The sequence below is a fragment of the Adiantum capillus-veneris genome, chromosome 23 (assembly GCF_014529385.1).
Source record: "Adiantum capillus-veneris isolate H3 chromosome 23, ASM1452938v2, whole genome shotgun sequence".
Classification (NCBI taxonomy): domain Eukaryota; kingdom Viridiplantae; phylum Streptophyta; class Polypodiopsida; order Polypodiales; family Pteridaceae; genus Adiantum; species Adiantum capillus-veneris.
This window is the reverse complement of record NC_140953.1, coordinates 32,521,274-32,539,362: the sequence shown is the minus strand read 5'-3', so window position 1 is coordinate 32,539,362 and position 18,089 is coordinate 32,521,274.

Below are 18,089 nucleotides of genomic sequence, written 5' to 3'. Positions count from 1 at the left end.
GTTGTCCACATCGAGTCACAATGCATGTCCTACTTGCGGACCATCATTGGTGACAGAGAGTCCCAATGCCTTGCACAAGGTACTCTATCCAAACAACCATTGTTTCTTACCCCAAGGTCATAGCAAGCACAAGGCTCCAACAAATGGAAAGAAGTCTCTAAAGCTCATGATGGCAAATCGGGCAACCATTTGGGAAGAGAACTACAACAAAAATCCGGCTCCGTGTCCTCCACCAAAAGCTATGTCAAGGTATTTCATATTTTTAAGGCTTCCATATTGGAAGGACTTAAAAATACAACACCTCTTGGATCCCATGCGCATATTCAAGAATGTAGACCAAACCTTGTCGGACAACATTATTGGCAAGAAGGACTCATTGTGTGTGAGGGAGGACTTGAGGGGCTTAAAACATCTCCCCACCTCTGCTACTCCACGTTGTGCTTCCAATGGGAAGATTGTGCTTCATAAAGCACCATGAATGATAGCCAAAGAAGAATTTGACAAAGTGAAGGGTACCATTGTGTCTATTCGCACACCAACAAGATACATGAGGTCTCTAAATGGAGCTTCCACAAAAGCGAATAAGGGTGGAAGCATTCAATTGTGTGGGTTGAAGTCCCATGATTGGCACAATATGGTTCAGGGAATGTCCTTCTCCCTATTCTATCTATAGTTTGTGTGTATGATTTTCTCTCACTTTCCCTTCCCTTAATTTACATTGTAGTTCATTCTACTAGTGAGTATGTGTATATGTCGGGACAAGAAAGTTAGGGATGCTATTTTCAAACTTGGAGAGCTAGTAAGGTACACCACAAGAATCCAATCAAATATACTTTTTTTATGTTCACAATAATCTCAACTAGCACTTAGTGTATCCTTGTGTGTTTTCTTGCAGATTTGTGAGCACCAAGAATATTGAAATAGATGCTATCCCTACTGCTCAAACACTTGCAACAGAAAATGTGTGCGCCATTGAGGATGCATTTCCTCAGTCGGTCCTTGTTAGTGAAATCCACCTCTTGGTTCACATGGTGGAGGAGATTCTTAGAGAGGTTTTTGAATCTGAAAGATTCTATGTGGAGACGATCTCAAACAAAGGCATGTATTGCCGAAGGGTGGATCATGCAAGAGGTATCTGTTTATATCTCATAGTATTTGGCACAAGTTGATCCTTCAATGCCTCGCATGTGGTCAGACGAGGAAGATGAAAGGATGACTTCATGATTTCCAAGTGGAAGGGAAAACTATTTAACATGGATATGAATCTATCCCAAGTGGTCAATAACTTTTGTATTCTCAATGCAAAGGTTATGACCAAGTGGGTAGACTTGTGGACAATGGCAAAGGCAAGGTGTTTGCAAGAGAGAGAAGCATGGAAATAAGTACATGGAAGAAAGAGGGAACCCCCACTGCTGCCTAGAAACCTTGAATGTTTCCTAGATCTCTTTATTACGGAGTGGATTCATGAGAGAATGACGGAAGAAAAAGCACATGGAGAAGACATCACCGACAAAGAATGGGAGTATGCACGAGGCTGCATATGAAAGGTAGAGTACTCATATACCTAGACCATATTGTAAAGTTTTTTCTTGATTTTACCTTTGTAATTATGATAAAATATAGTTTCCTATTTAGTAGTGCCTTTCCTTTAATTCTGTATGGCAAAGGGTCGTCACTTTTGTACGCGCCACATTGACGAGCGTAGAACCACCATGGATTGTGGCATCATGGGCAACTTTGACACAAATGGTGATGAAGCCAGGTACTGTGGAATTAGTGAAAGGATACTAAAGGTTAATTTTAGAACCTTTCATACACTATAAGAGGAGTTGTCTATACCCGCTAACATTGCCACAGAAAAACAAAGAAAAAAAGGAGAGATAAAAATTTGTGGGGGCGGCAATAACTGTGGCTATAAACACGGTAGTGGTTTTTCAACAAAATAAGCACGGTAATAAACGCAGCAGCATACCCGTTGCTATTACCATGACGTTTGTCGTTGTTATTATTGTGCTTATTACCGCTACACACTAATTCAAAAATAAAGGTGCTCATTTGGTGGGTGGCCCAAATGAGCACCTTTATTTTTGACTTGCATAAAACAATGAAACATCAATTTTTTTTGAAAGATTATAAAAAACACCAAAGAACTGAAATTGAATGTACTTTATCTTGACAATTAAAAATGTAGAAGATCAACTATTTAAAAAAGTTACAATAAAAAGTAAATAGTTGTATATACATTGTGCCACATTGAGACTTTACAAAAGTTTTGACAAAACATTTTTATGTCTATTCCTCCTCTATCTCGTCGTCATCGAGAGGAAAGTATGTTGGATCACTTTGACTCTACAGAAAACCAAACCAAATTAAACAATTATCCACAACTCAAAACAATTGATACAAAATTACTTATTTAAACTTACCCCTTGTAGTGGTCCAACCGCCGCGTCAAATTGCTCTCAAGAGATGTGGTTGTTTTTTAACAACCATCGCTAAGTATCAAATTGTGTATGTCTCTCCCGATACTTCACCATCTCTCTGGTTGGTCGAGAGAGAGTGACATTTTTCTAAGTTAGCAATAACAATACCAAACCATCAACTGCAATCTTTATAATCACCGATCAACGTTATAATTCAAATGATCTTACATATTTATCCTTCCAAGCTCCCTTGCCTCCTGAGCCATAGTGCGTGCGAGTTTGTCTTGCGCGAGCCTCACGTTGTCGTCTGTATGATGAGCCCATCATAGCTTCATCGCTCTTCTCTTGAATTGCACACTCCCACTCCGCGTTTGCCATGTTGCCACCGCGGTAACTCCTATCTAGATCGCTGACCTGGTTGGTTGCTGCACGCCGCACACTAGACTGCTTGGTTTTTAGAAATGTCTTTATAATCATCGATCGACGTTGTAATTCAAATAATCTTACATATTTATCCTTCCAAGCTCCCTTGCCGCCTAAGCCATAGTGCGTGGGAGTTTGTCTTGCACGAGCCTCGCATTGTTGTCTATATGATGAGCCCGTCGTAGCTTCATCGCTCTTCTCTTGAATTGCCCACTCCCACTCCGCGTCTGCCATGTTTCCACCGCGGTAACTCCTAGCTGGATCTCTGACCTGGTTGGTTGCTGCACACCGCACACTGGACTGCTTGTTTTTTAGAAATGTCTTTATGTAGCCCTCCAACCATAAAAACATTGATCGGGGACGTTTGGAAATCTAGCTAACAAAGCGTCCTCAATGTACCGTGCATGATCGTGAAGCTGGTCTCTAAACTTTATAAAACAACTCTTATATGTTGAATGTATAAGAATTTGTAGATGGCATCAAAATGTTCTGCCCTGTGATGTGCCAAGATCCACCGCCCCACCATATTTAACCTTGTAATAGCGCCCATGCAAGTCTTGCATGGGTGCCTCAATATCCTCGTCCTCTATGTCAGGGGCGGCACGCTCTGAAAGTGGGGACTCCGTTCTCCCGTCACTACCAAAACCTGCGAAACCACAAGATCCACAGTCACCTCGTCTCTCACGACGCTCGTTGCCATGAGACGAGCGTCTACGCACACTGCCATAGGAAGTCCGTCGACGATGTTATGGCGAAGCGAGAGTGAAATGGAGTGGTGTAGGACCCTGGTGATGCCATGGGAGTAGGACCCTGTGATGCAAGGAGATTAGGACCTGCGATGCAAGGGGAGTAAGACCCTACGATGGAATAGGAGTAGGACGATAGGAAGGGAGAGTAGAGGGAGGTGCCGTCGGTGCGAGGCTCTGTAGGAGTCCCTCCCTCACTCCCCCATGGTGTAGTCTGTGGAGAAATGCCGTAGGTCACAAGCTGCTGCGGAGTGTAGCGGCCAAACAAATCCTCCGTGAAAAAAAGGTAATGCTCTCATAAAGAGAGCATGTTGTGTAAGTCAGGATCTACGACCGATGGAGGAATCTGAGAAGGGTAGGTGTAGGATGGCCATGCCTGCAAATAACAAAAAAAAACCCTGTGACACTCATGGTTTAGGGTTAACTACGTAGAAACATTATTTATTTATTTTCTTGTTCTCACCGACTCAAGACCCGGGTCCACTGGAGGCGATGTCGACCCCGGGTGGGGGCCCACCTCAGAAGTGAACCAACCAAAAGAAGAGTCAGTTGGCTCGTCCTCACTAGTTGGTCTCTCGTCTGACATTTGCATTACAAAGACCAATATAAGATTAATCTTTCCATCCTACTCACTCATCGACAAATACGTACACAAGTATATTAGCACACAAACATGTAGATACATATACATACTAGTAGACCTAAGTAGAGGTTAGTAGTGCCAAAGGTCAACTGCACCTCTTTAGATATCACTGCAGTCTCAACCGTGGTAAAACCAAAGGTACATTGTGGTAATCCATGCATGAGTGGATCAATGACCGCAACGCCATTATTAAAAAAGGACTATAACCAAGAGGAAGCGTCTAACCTTCGGATGCTATGCTCCCGTACTTAGTGCCTACATACATGCATAGATAAATATATATGTACACATATATATATATATATATATATATATATTATGGTTGTAAATATAGCCATCATTTTGTGTTGGTTGCACCTAGATTCAATGTCTAAGTGATCAATTGATCATAACATTACAATTTTCTCCCAAAGGATATATATATTAGCACACAAACACGTAGATACATATACATACTAGTAGACCTAAGCAGAGGCTAGTAGTGCCAAAGGTCAATGATACCTCTTTAGATATCATCGCAGTCTCAACCGTGGTAAAACCAAAGGTACATTGTGGTAATCCATGCATGAGTGGATCAATGACCGCAACGCCACGATGAAAAAAGAACTATACCCAAGAGGAAGCGTTGTGAGCGGGATGAAAACACACACAACACCTCTATAATGACCCGACACACACTCTTGAGATGATACACACACACACTATGGGCCACCACTCGGCTTATACAACCCACCTGACCGAGACAGGGAACACACCGATGGAGTGAGAGAAGAGAGACTACCCATTTACCCACTCCACACAGAGAGAGAGACACACACACACACACAAAACTCAGCTCAAAAGAGAATAATTTCTGATGTTTAGATACAATTGAGCTCGGGCCAACACCAATGGGGCAAATAGCTCACACAATATGGGTAAAGTATGCGAGATACAATCACAAATTGAAGCAGAAGCTTCGCTCATAGAAGAAACTTACACAGCCAAAACAAAAAACAAAGTGAGACATTTGGCAAAATGGACAGTGCCATCGCATCCGGAATGGCCCAAAACCCCAGTCTACAATGTCAAAGTGCTCAAATCCGACCTCGGATGCAGTTTATGGCCAAAACAGGCTCCAAAAACAGCAAAAACACAGTTGCAGCTGTTCCTCCTCTTCTCTCCATGTTTTTTTCGTTCTTCTCTCTGGTTTTTTAGTTCCCACACTTAGATTTATTACTTGGGCACCTTTGGCCTTTTAGTTGACCTCAAACGGACCCCGAACAGGCCAAAAATTGGTCACACAGTGCATAGTTGTCACCCTGCTGCATCCATCCGCACACCTGGCACTCAACTTTTTCCAATAATGCATCCCACAACCACGTGAAGTGGCCCCCAAATACAGTCCTCATGATGACCTTTTTGCATAATTATCACAAAAAAACACCCATGTTGTGTGCGTACTTATCCACGTGCAAATATTGACCCCATTCGACTTCTTGATGCCACTAGATGTCATCTGACACATCTGCTTACCTCATGTCGTTGGCCCGCGGATAGCTTCCTTGAGAATTTTTACGTGCAACCAAATCTTCATTATTATAGAAAAAAACACTGATACAGGTGACAATGAAAATCGATGCACTATGTACATGTTGTCCTACCTTTACACGTGTTGGCCCCACATAACCACCTAGCTCTGGAAAATGGGCAATCCTTTATTTTATGCACCATGCATGTGTTGGAGCTATATATGGCTCACTCTACTCAACTTGGTCTCACCTATATATTTGTATCTTGTCCTCAATATGAATCAGTCTTTGGGAGCGTATATGGTGTGTCTCTTGTCTCGTCTCTCTCTTTCTCTCTACATCTCAACATGGTATCAGAGCAGTAACGATCATGCGCCGATTCAATTCATGGTGACAAAACAGTATGTGTATGCGATTTGCATGTAAGATTCAAAAATTGCTACAAATTTTATTTTTGAGCATTGATTCTTGTTAATTGTGGTTGTTTTGTGTTAAGAAGAATATGATTAGTGTTTTATGTGACATTTATTGCTAATCAATCTAATCGTTGATTACGTTTTCTTGTTCATGACACCCTGAACTTCATCTCAATTTTTCTCGCTGTTCTGCTCAAAATTTGGAGAAACGGGAAAAGCGCAATGGAGCGTAGCGCAATGGCACTTTTCATCCAAAACTTGTTCGTCTCCTCGAGCTCTTCGATTTGAGTTCTAGGTTTGCGTCAATCGGAGTTCGCAGCAGAAAGTTATGCTGTTTTTACTGCAATTGAGCTTGACGCAGCTTTCTTCGTCCTACTTCTTCATGAAGCGTCCGCGATCATTTTTCTTATTTTGGCGTTAACTTTTTCGAGAAGATTTAGCTTTTTGCTATTCATATTGTGTCCGTCAATCTTGCATCTCACGTCACTCTATTTTGAGGACTCTTTTATTATTAACGTCTCCTTTACCCTGCCGTTTTTGGGTGACGTCTCTTACATTTTTGGAAGTTCCTTGAGCATCCTTCTTACGTTTATCGTTGACAGAACGCAGTCCTCATATCTCTCTCATTCTCAATTGCGGCCTTCACCATATATGGTGTGCAAATTCTGCGATCTTATCTTATACGTCTTCTCGCAACAAGATATGGCTATGAATATTCTCGTCAACGGCTTTCCTTCTGGCCAGCGTTCTGTTCCTCCTTTCCAAGGTCAAGGTTTTCCAGGCTGGAAAGCAAAGATGTTGTTAATTCTTGAAGGCGATGAACTCTCCGATGTTGTTCTTGGAAATCGTGTTTGTCCGCCTCAGCCTGTTGATACGGATAATGATAACGTGCTTATCACTGAAGGACCTATATTTGAAGATTGGAATGTTGCCTATACGGATTGGCAACGACGTGATAAAGCAGCTCGTCGGTATATTCTTTCTGCTCTTACTGATTCCCTTTTGCTTGATATGTACGAACTGCCTACTTCCCACGACGTATGGAAGTACCTTATTGCAAACTTTCAGAAGAAATCTGTCACAGAAATACTTTATTTGAGAGGGTTGCTTAACAAGTTACAATATGAAGTTGGTACTGCCATGACGGGACATATTGAATCTTTCAAATCTATTATTAATCAACTTGCTGCTGCCGGTGATCCTGTTCCACAAAAGCAACTGATTACACTTCTCCTTGATACGGTGAAGGACTCTTCTTATGATAACATTGTTACTATTCTCTCTAATAAAGATGGTCTTGATTTCGACCAAGCCTGCATGTCTTTAATTGAATACTCTCAACGTCAAGAACGTCATAATGCTAGTCATGAAACAGCTATGATTTCACACGAGGAGACTGAGTCACAACAGATGGAACGGGCTTTTTATGCTCGAAGGCGTCCATTTCAACGAGGAAACCGCAGAGGTGGCCGTCGCGGTAATATTTTCTCTCGTCTCAAATTTCCTAATAAGCAATGTTCTTACTGCAACAGAAATGGCCATACTGAAGATGATTGTTGGGCACGTCAATATGATGAAGAACACAATATTACCACAAAACAACCACGTTTATCTAGAGACTCTTCTTCTTCTTCTTGTGAATATTGTGGACGATCTGATCATCCCACTCATATGTGCTATAAGCGTCGATTCGACACAGATCGGAATAGAGCATATGCTACTGAACATCGAAACAACATTGTACCAGAAACAAGCTGCGTCCTATGTTCAGTTGCTCCAGACAGAATACTTCATGTACGCGATGGATCACTTTTTATTGTCGATTCTGGTGCTACAGGAAATATGACATATCAGTCTAAGTGGCTTCATAACTATCATCCACTGCCAGTTCAACGTGTTGTTTATCTTGCCGATGATACTACTTGTCAAGTAAAGGGTATTGGAGACTTATATCTTGGTACCTTATCTTCTTCCACTCGAATTTTGCGAGGAGTATTACATGTACCAGATCTTCAACGTAATCTTCTTTCAGTTGCTAGACTTGTTGATCTTGGTCTGTTTGTTGGATTTGATCATACCAAATGCCGAATTGAGAAAGATGGACAGACTATAGCCACTGCTCCTCAAAATGGTAATTTGTTTGAACTCTCTCTCAACGATGCTGTAGCAAATGTTGTCACTGCTCCAGGTGATCATGATTGCAAAGTATGGCATCACCGTTTTGTTCATGCTGATTTCTCAAAACTCCTTGATCTTCAACGTCGTGATCTTGTTCATGGCATGGATCTTAAAGCCCATCCTCATATGGGAATTTGTGAATTTTGTGCTCTTGGGAAACACAATCGCAAACCCTTTCCTCTTTCAAATACAACTCATTCTCATGACATATTGGATCTTATTCATACTGATATATGTGGACCTCTACCTTCTTCGAGATCACAATATCGCTACTTCATTACTTTCATTGATGATTTCTCAAGGTATACGACTGTATTTCTACTTAGACAAAAATCTGAAGCCTTATCTGTTTTCAAACAATTCCACAAGGCTGCGGAACTTCAAACTGGTCGTCGCCTTAAGAAGCTTCGTAGTGACAATGGAGGCGAATATGTTTCTCGAGAGTTTGTGAGTTACTGTGCTGATAGTGGAATTCATCATGAACACACTATTCCATATTCGCCTCAACAGAACGGTGTTGCTAAACGAAAGAATCGCACTATTCTCAATGCTGTAAGATGTATGCTGATTCATTCTGGATTATCTCGTGTTTTTTGGGCTGAAGCTACTTTGACAGCAGTATTTATTCAGAATCATCTTCCTACTACTGCACCCTCTGGTAAGATACCCATCACAGCATGGACAGGTGACATTCCTTCTGTATCTCATTTTCGAACCTTTGGATGTATTGCTTATATTCATGTTCCCAAAGAAACACGAACAAAGATTGATGCTCCTGGTCTTAAAGTTATTTTTATTGGATATTCTGACACTTGCAAAGGCTACAAATTCTATGACCCTTCCTCCAAGAAAGTAATTGTGAATCGTGATGCTACTTTTAACGAACAGCTTATGGGAGGCTCATGGTCCATGGATGATTCTGATGATACTAAATCATTGCTTCAAGCTTTTCCATTTCTTTCAGAAGATGAAACTCTTCCTATAGAGCAACTTTCCTCTTCACAACCATCCATTCCGAATGTCGCCAATGATGATATTGATATTTTTGTTGATCTGCCTATTGATTTTGAACATGGCTCATGTCATGTTTATGATGACGATATTGCTGATAATGCTTTTTCTACTTCCGAAGATCCAGTTACTTATGATGAAGCTATTTCTTCACAACAAAAGGATCAATGGCAAGAGGCTATGGAAGCAGAGTACGATTCTCTTATCTCTAAAGGTACATGGATACTAACTGAATTACCTCCTGGTCGTACAGCTATTAAATGTAAGTGGGTGTATAAGACCAAAGTAAAAGCAGATGGATCTTTTGACAAGTTCAAGGCGCGTTTAGTTGCAAAAGGTTATTCCCAAGTAGCTGGTGTTGATTATCAAGAGACTTTTTCACCAGTTGTTCGCATTACAAGTGTTCGAGTTTTATTGGCATTTGCTGTTCAATTTGATTTAGAAGCTCATCAAATGGATGTGCGAACTGCTTTTCTTAATGGTGACTTGGAAGAGGAAATTTATATGGAACAACCAGAAGGGTTTGTTATTCCAGGTAAAGAAGACCTTGTTGCTCAACTCCATAAGGCACTATATGGTCTCAAACAAGCTTCGTGAGCCTGGTATACAAAATTTGATCTTTTTCTCACCTCTAAAGGATTCATCTCTTGCTCGTCAGACCCCAACTTATACATAAAACGCCAAGGTAGCAGTTTTGTGATTCTTGCTCTTTATGTGGATGATACCATCCTTGTTTCCAATGATTTGGGATTTCTTCAGCAAGTGAAAAAGTTATTGTCTTCTGCATTTGATATGGTGGATCTTGGAGAGATTCACTCGTGTCTTGGCATTCAAATCCAACGGAACCGTACAAAAGGTATTTTATTCCTTCGACAGTCAAAGTTTATTGCAGATACTATTCAAAAATTTGGTATGGAATCTGCACATTCAGCCAACACACCTTGTCTTGCAAGCTCTACGAAGAACACTTCTGACAATGGCGGTCAACTTGTCACAAATCAACCTTATGCTAACTTGATTGGATGTCTTCAGTTTGTTGGCATGAACACTCGTCCTGATATTTTGTTTGCTGCTAATTATCTTGGACAACATCTTGCATGTCCTTCTCTTAAGCATTGGTCTGCTGCAAAGCGTGTGTTGAAATACTTGAAAGGCACTACAGATTTTGGTTTAGTCTATCGACGACAACTCACATCGGATTCTATGCAATCTCTTTCTCTTTTGGGTTACACAGATGCAGACTGGGCAAGCTCACATTTATCTATGCGATCTACTAGTGGAAATTGCTTCTTTATAAATGGTTGTCTTGTTTCTTGGACTAGCAAGAAACAACGTTGTGTTGCAGTTTCTACGACTGAGTCAGAATATGTTGCGGCATCACTTGCAGCTCGTGAGTTGATTTGGCTTCGACAAATGCTAGTTGATATTGGTCACTCTCCTCTTTCTAGCACACCCTTGCGGTGTGACAACCAAAGTGCTATTAGTCTTGCAAAAGACTATGTTCAACATAATAAGTCAAAGCACATTGCTGTCCATTATCATTATGTTAGGTATGAAGTACGCAAAGGAACCATTATGGTTGAACACTGTCCAAGTGACCAGATGATTGCAGACATTTTGACTAAAGGCCTCAACGAGTCACGTTTCATCCTCTTGCGCTCGGAGCTTGGAGTTGCTTCGACCTCACTCTTTCTAGATTAGCTTCTTTGCTATTGTAATAGCTTTGTACATATGACATTGTAATCTTTTAGGTACCATGCACTATGCACACTCCACATTTGCACATTGTGATCTCTAAGTCACTTGAATATTTGTACATAGATGCACAATTCACTTTCACATCATCATCGCTGGTTCATATTTTCACATTGTATAGGGGCTTGGGTTTTTCCCTTGAACTCCCCAAGGGTTTTTTCATCCAAAGCTAGAGACCTTTGTTTGAGTGGGGGTGTTGGAGCTATATATGGCTCACTCTACTCAACTTGGTCTCACCTATATATTTGTATCTTGTCCTCAATATGAATCAGTCTTTGGGAGCGTATATGGTGTGTCTCTTGTCTCGTCTCTCTCTTTCTCTCTACATCTCAACAGCATGTGTATGTACATATGCACAATCACTACTTCCAAAAAACTCATGACATAATTTGCTCATCCCCTAGCCTGCTAGATCATTCATGATTAGCAACAGCAAAAAGAGCTATGAGACTCGTCGCGTCACATGTCTCCTCATCCCTCACATACATTACTTGTTCTGGAGACAACTCATCTTGCTCCACCATCATTAACCTGGCATGATATAATTTAAGACAGAATCCATTTACCCTTGACTTATGTAAAATCCCATCTAGGTTAGCCAACTGATATGTGCCACACGGAAAACACTCTACTACCTTGAAAGGGCCTTCCCACTTAATTTGAAACTACTTTTGGAAGGTGTTGTCCAGCTTACTGTTGTAGCGCAAAACCAAGTCATGCTTCCTGATACCCTTACTTTGACCTTTTCATTTATCTTTGCCAAATCCTTATCCTGCATCTTCCCATAACGTTCCAATGCACTCATCATATCCAATTGAACCTCTTGTAACTGTAAGAGCCTCTTTTTGAATGCGTCACTTGGCGGCCCAAGCAGCTTCTCTAGCATCTTTACCGCGGGAAAATCTACCTCCACAGGTAGTATTGCTTCCTTTACATATACCAAATGAACCACAGTAAACCTTGTATCTGTCTTCACCGAAGTACGGTAAGCCCATAATACACTAGGAAATTCCAAATCCCAATTCTTTCCTTGGTGCTCTGTCACTTTCAAAAGAATTTGTACCAGCTCTACATTGAATCTTTCATTTAATCCATTACACTGCGGGTAATAAGGAGTGGTATGCTGGTGCCTAATCTTCATCTTCGCGCATAAGAAGTCTAGTAGTTTAGCTCTAAATCCTGGCCCCTTATCCGAAAGTAGCTCTAGTGGCACCCCAAACTTGCAACATATTTCATCATACACAAATTTTGCCACATCCTTTGCAGTGATCTGTTTTACTGCTATAGCCTCTGCCCAACTAGAGAGATAGTCCACTGTAGTCAAAATATAGATTTTGCCCCTGCTTGTGATAGATAAGGGGCCTATTGCATCAATCCCTCACTTTTCAAACACATCAAACACCATAATGGTTTTTCGTAGCTCTGGATTCAACACTCTCTTGCTTGACACCTATTGCAAGACCTACACCAGTGGTGAACATCCTTGTGCAAATTAGGCCATACATACCCCTCTTGAGGGATCTTATGCAAGGTGATCTTTAGAGCAAAATGGATGCCACATGCGCCTTCATGATTCTCTTCCAACACTCTATAAAGCTCCTCTTGCCAAGGTACACGTCTCAACACGAGATCAGCCCCTTTCATGTACAAGACATCACCAATCAATTTGTACATGTATGCTATATGCACAAAACCATACTTCTTAGACTTCTGAATGTCTTTCGGAATGATTCCTATTAGCAAAAGCTCCTCTTCTTGATCCAAACTTTCCCGGCCATGATAAAGAGGTAAATTGGTCCTCAACACAAATAGCTCCCCAATCATGCTTTGAGCTGCTTCATGTGCCTCTCCATTTAGAGAACGTTCAATGTGTTTGATGCTCCATGGTTCAAACTTTTTTAACAGGCCTTTAATTCTAAAACATGTTTCCTTCAATGAGGTGTTCTTGCTCTTCCACACACCCAGCACTTGCTTCACAACTAACAAGGCATCATCTTTTATGCTCAACCTTCTAATCCCATACTTCAAACAAATGTGTAATCCGGATTCCAATGTAGCATATTCAGCCTCATTGTTACTATGCCCATCCAATTTGAACCCTCTCTTGCATACTAGCTTCCCCCTCTGGATCATAAAGTGCTATACCCCTTGAAGCTGCATCATGGCTCTTTCTGTATGAGACATCAAAGAACAACACATGTGCATTGCTGATCTATGGCACTTCTTCAACTACCCTTCTCACCACCTCTTCCTTAACAACAAGGGGATTCTCCTTGTAAGTCAGCAAATCAGCTAGGGTAGCTCTTGTAATGTCTTCCACTAGAAAACAGAACTCAAACTCTTGCAGCTCAATTACCCATTTCTTGACCACATTTGACATTTTAGTGCCATTAATTAATTGTGGCAAAAAGATGTAACTCGTCAAGAAAACAAAAGGTCATGGTAGCAAGTAATGACGAAATTGTCGACTACTTCCAAGAATTTTCTCTCTACTACTACAGCTTCACCCGACTTGCACAATACACTAGCCTCATATAATGGCTGCCCTTCCCCTTTTGCAATAGCATGGCTCCAATGGCATCATCCCCTACTGATGGATTTACATAAAAAACTTTCTCCCAATCAGGAGCCTACATGGCTGACAGACCCCCTAACACCTCTTTCACCTCTTGAAACACTTCTTCACACTTGTCATCCCATTGCAATGGGTGATGCTTTGCCACTTGTTGCAATGGATAAAGGAGCTTCAAAGACAATGGAATAAACCACGCCATGTATTTCACTTTGTGTATAAAGGTTGCCAATTGCTTTGTACTCGTAGGTGATGGAAGAAGAATAATAGACTTAACCTTGTCTAGATCAGCCTCAATGCCATTTTCTGACACCATATGGCCCAATAGCTTCACCCTTGGTTGTGCTAAATGACATTTCTTTGGATTTAGTTGTCCTCCACATTCATCATATCGAGCCAATACCATTTGTAGCTTCTCATGGTGTTCAACCCTACTGCTGTAGACACAGAAGTCATCCATAAAAGCTTTAGCACAACTACCAATGAATGGTGCCAATACCCAATTTGCTCTCTCTTGATAGAAGGATGGTCCATTTGACAACCCAAATGGCAATACTGTGTAGCAATAACAGCCCCATGGCATAATGAAAGTTTTCTTTGTTCGGTCTGAGCAATCTTCAATTGAAAATAGCCTGAAAAACCATCACACAGAGTACATCTCATAACCTGCCACTGAATCCAAGATCTGATCGATGAATGGAAGAGGATATGGGTTCTTCTTAGTGGTGGCTGAATTGAAGGTTTTAAAATCTACACAAATCCTCCACTTCCCATCCTTCTTTGGGATGAGTACTACTGGACTCACCCATTCTGTGATCTCCACTAGGACTATGAACCCTGCCTTCAATAACTTGTCCACCTCTTCCCGCAAGGCTTCCATCTGCTCTTGACCCATCCTTCTTAGCCTTTGCCGCACTGGCTTAGCACCTTCTTTCAGTTCTATATGCATCTCTTCTCCCTTGAACCCTCTAATCTCTTCATATGAAGTAATGAACAAATCAGGAAAGCTGTCAGCATGTGCAAATATATCTCCTTCTCCATAGTTGAGAGGTATTTACTGATCATTTGTGTCATCAATTCCTGTTTCTTTGACAATTCAACCTTGGTTTCATCAACCCTTCAATCACTTCATAAGGCCCTTCACTTTCATCCTCAACCTCATTTGCAAATGCAACTAAACCAGACTCCTGGATTCCTTTGTCCATCAAAAGAAATGCAACATCAGCATCCTCATCACTGCTGGTAGTACTATCATTGTCCTCATCAGTCACTGTGGAATATTCCTCATCACTAGACTCATCCTCATCTTCATAAAGCTCTTCCAATTGTTTCCTTGTGTCCATATTATATAGCTTCTTGGCACCTGCCTTTCCATAGAGGCTAATTGTACCACGTCTCCAATCTTGAACAGCTCCCACTGCACGTAACCATGGTTTGCCCTGTATAATGGGATATGATCCCAACCCTGCTGGCATCACAGAAAATCAACCACTGCCTTTGCATCATACGCCTCCACTTCTAAGCTCTTTACAATACCCAAACATTTTACTTTTTGATGGTTTGCCAATCTAATCCGAAAGCCTGACACCCCAGTCATTGTAAGACCCATCTTCTCAAGGCATGAGTGTGTTATGACACATATTTGGGCTCCACCATCAACATAACCTTGTCCTAGATTTTTTCTTTTGTGCCACACGTCTACTATTGGGCAAATTTCTGGTAGCTCGTCCATTGCCAACACCTTTACTGAACCTCTCTCTGGCTCTTTCTCCAGTGGGTTAACCATCCTCTTCCACTAATGCTTTAGCTTAGGCACTATCTCTATAAGCTGGCCAGAAGTAACATCTACCTTCTTGCTTGTCAGATCCTCCTTCAAGTCATAGCTTAATTGCCCATCCCCTAGTGGAAAATCTAAAACATGAAACTTACAAACGAGCCCTCCTTTTCCTCTTGGCCTTGACATCTTCGCCTTCATGGATCTTTCCCTTCTTCTTACTAGGACCTGGGGCACTTCTTCCTTCCTTGCACTCTGTGGTCCTCTTTCCAATAGGCATCACTAATGTATCCTCTAGCTTTGATGCCTTCTCCAAGGTGACTACACTTATCACTTTTGTCTTTCCCTTTTCCTCCTGGGTTAATCCACTGGTTCCTTCTTCTCCGTTAATTTCGATGCCATAATCATTTGACCTAGTTAGCACGTAGCTTGGCAATCGATACATGTCTACCCCCATCCTTGGTGGCTTATCACATTGTGGGATGATGTGACCTAACTCTCCACAACTATAACACGTGGGCGTCTGTCTCTAAAACCTACCATTGCTTGGTCCAACACCATTCCTATCTCTTTCTTCACCTCCTGGATGATTTGCAAACCTCCCTCGGCCTCGATTACTTCCCACATTACCTAGCATGTTTAGGTTGAGATTATTCATTAAATCTACCACTTGCCTCATGTCTTGCCTTAGCCCATCATCTTGCACTGCTGTAGTGACCACTGCTGGCATAACCTAAGGAGTAACAGAAACCACTGCCTCATGATGAACCCTTGGCATGCGACCTTGCAAAGAATCTATAGGCTGAAATTCAGACCTCTTGGGCATAGACTCTACTCCTAGATGATTCATTCTCCTCGGCTTCCACTCTTTGTTCCTTGCCACCTGCAATGCATCTTCATATGTCCTAGGCTTCATTAGCTCCACTCTCCAACGTATATTCTCCCAAAGACCAGCCAAGAATATGTTCTTCTTCATCATGTTAGGTGGGGGTACCTGTGGTGCTAAGGCCTTGCACATCCGCTCCCATGCCAATGAACTTACGTATGTATGCATCTACTGGCTCACCTTCCTTTTGCACAAAACCTTGTACTTCTTGCCACACTTTTTCAGGATCTTCTGTCTTCACAAACTCCACTTACAATCCATGCCTTAGATTGTCCCAACTCAATCTTACAGGTGGATCCGCTGCATGCAACTCCTCTTCAAATGCTTTGGACCAAACTCATGCATCACTCTTCAAACAAATCTAGAGAAGACGTACTAACATCTGCGTCGGGTCATGAATCTGGTTGCTAATGCAGGCAACCTCCATCTTTTCCAAAAAGTCTTCCACATCTTCATCACTTCTTCCATGAAATTTCGGATAAGAGAAAGCCATGGCTACCCAAGTTACGATGTTTTGAGAACCCCTTCAAACACACGTGCAAGAACCCAAAACTTTTGACTAACTCAATTCCTAGAAACTTTAATGGAGCTTGTCTTTAGATAAGGACAAACACATGCACATCAAATGATTTTTCATAGTTAATCATCGGAATTACAATAGGCAAAGGGCATTCCAGTATCTCTCTTAATCTTCTTGGCTCGAACATAAAGACTATGCACTGCTGGAAAAAATCCTTCTTGGACACATAGACATTTATCTGGATTCTTTCAGTTAATTGAAAAGGAGTGAATTTAGGGCCATGTTGATCATCCATTAAAGTCAACCATGCAGCTCCCAAGAAGGCACATCTGACTTATCCTGTGATTTTGCCAAAATTTCAGCAGCATAACAACATAAATGGCTCAAAAAACCAAAAAACCAGCCATCACAACTTGGAAAAAGTTTGGCAGAGTTCCCCCAGAAGTAGAGTAGTAAGAACAAAATATAGACTGTATATGTATGCATAAACTGCCAACAATAGAACCCGAGCATCAAGTAGGAATCACTAGTACATAGCCTATGGCGAGGTCACGAAAAGGGTGCTCCAGCTAACTGTATCACCGAAAGGATCTCACATTTGAGAGTCCCCCAGCTCAATAAAACCTCACGCTACCAACTCTCTCACGAAAGCTTATGCAAATATCATATAGTCAAGTCTCAGAAATGGCTGGGACTGCCAAATAAAACCAAGTATGGCTCCACAAAGGCGTACAATGGCAGTATCCACAAGTAACGTACAATACAAGACAATACGCTCAACAGGCGCCAAATGATGTATACCCACGACAACTGCAAGTGACTTCCACTTGCTAGTATATCACTCTACTCTAGCTACCTGTACCTATGTGAATCACCGCTACCTGTACATGTCCCTGTAACCTATAATCTGTAATCTCCAACCTGTAATCTGCAACTTGTAATCCCGAAGCTAAAGGTACTCGAAGAACATCCTCAGTGGGGGCACCAAAAGAATGTGAGCGGGATGAAAACACACACAACACCTCTATAATGACCCGACACACACTCTTGGGATGATATAAACACACACACCATGGGCCACCACTCGGCTTATACAACCCACCTGGCTGAGACAGGGAACACACCAATGGAGTGAGAGAAGAGAGACTACCCATTTACCCACTCCACACAGAGAGACACACACACACACCCAAAAAACTCAGCTCAAAAGAGGAGAATTTTTTATGTTTAG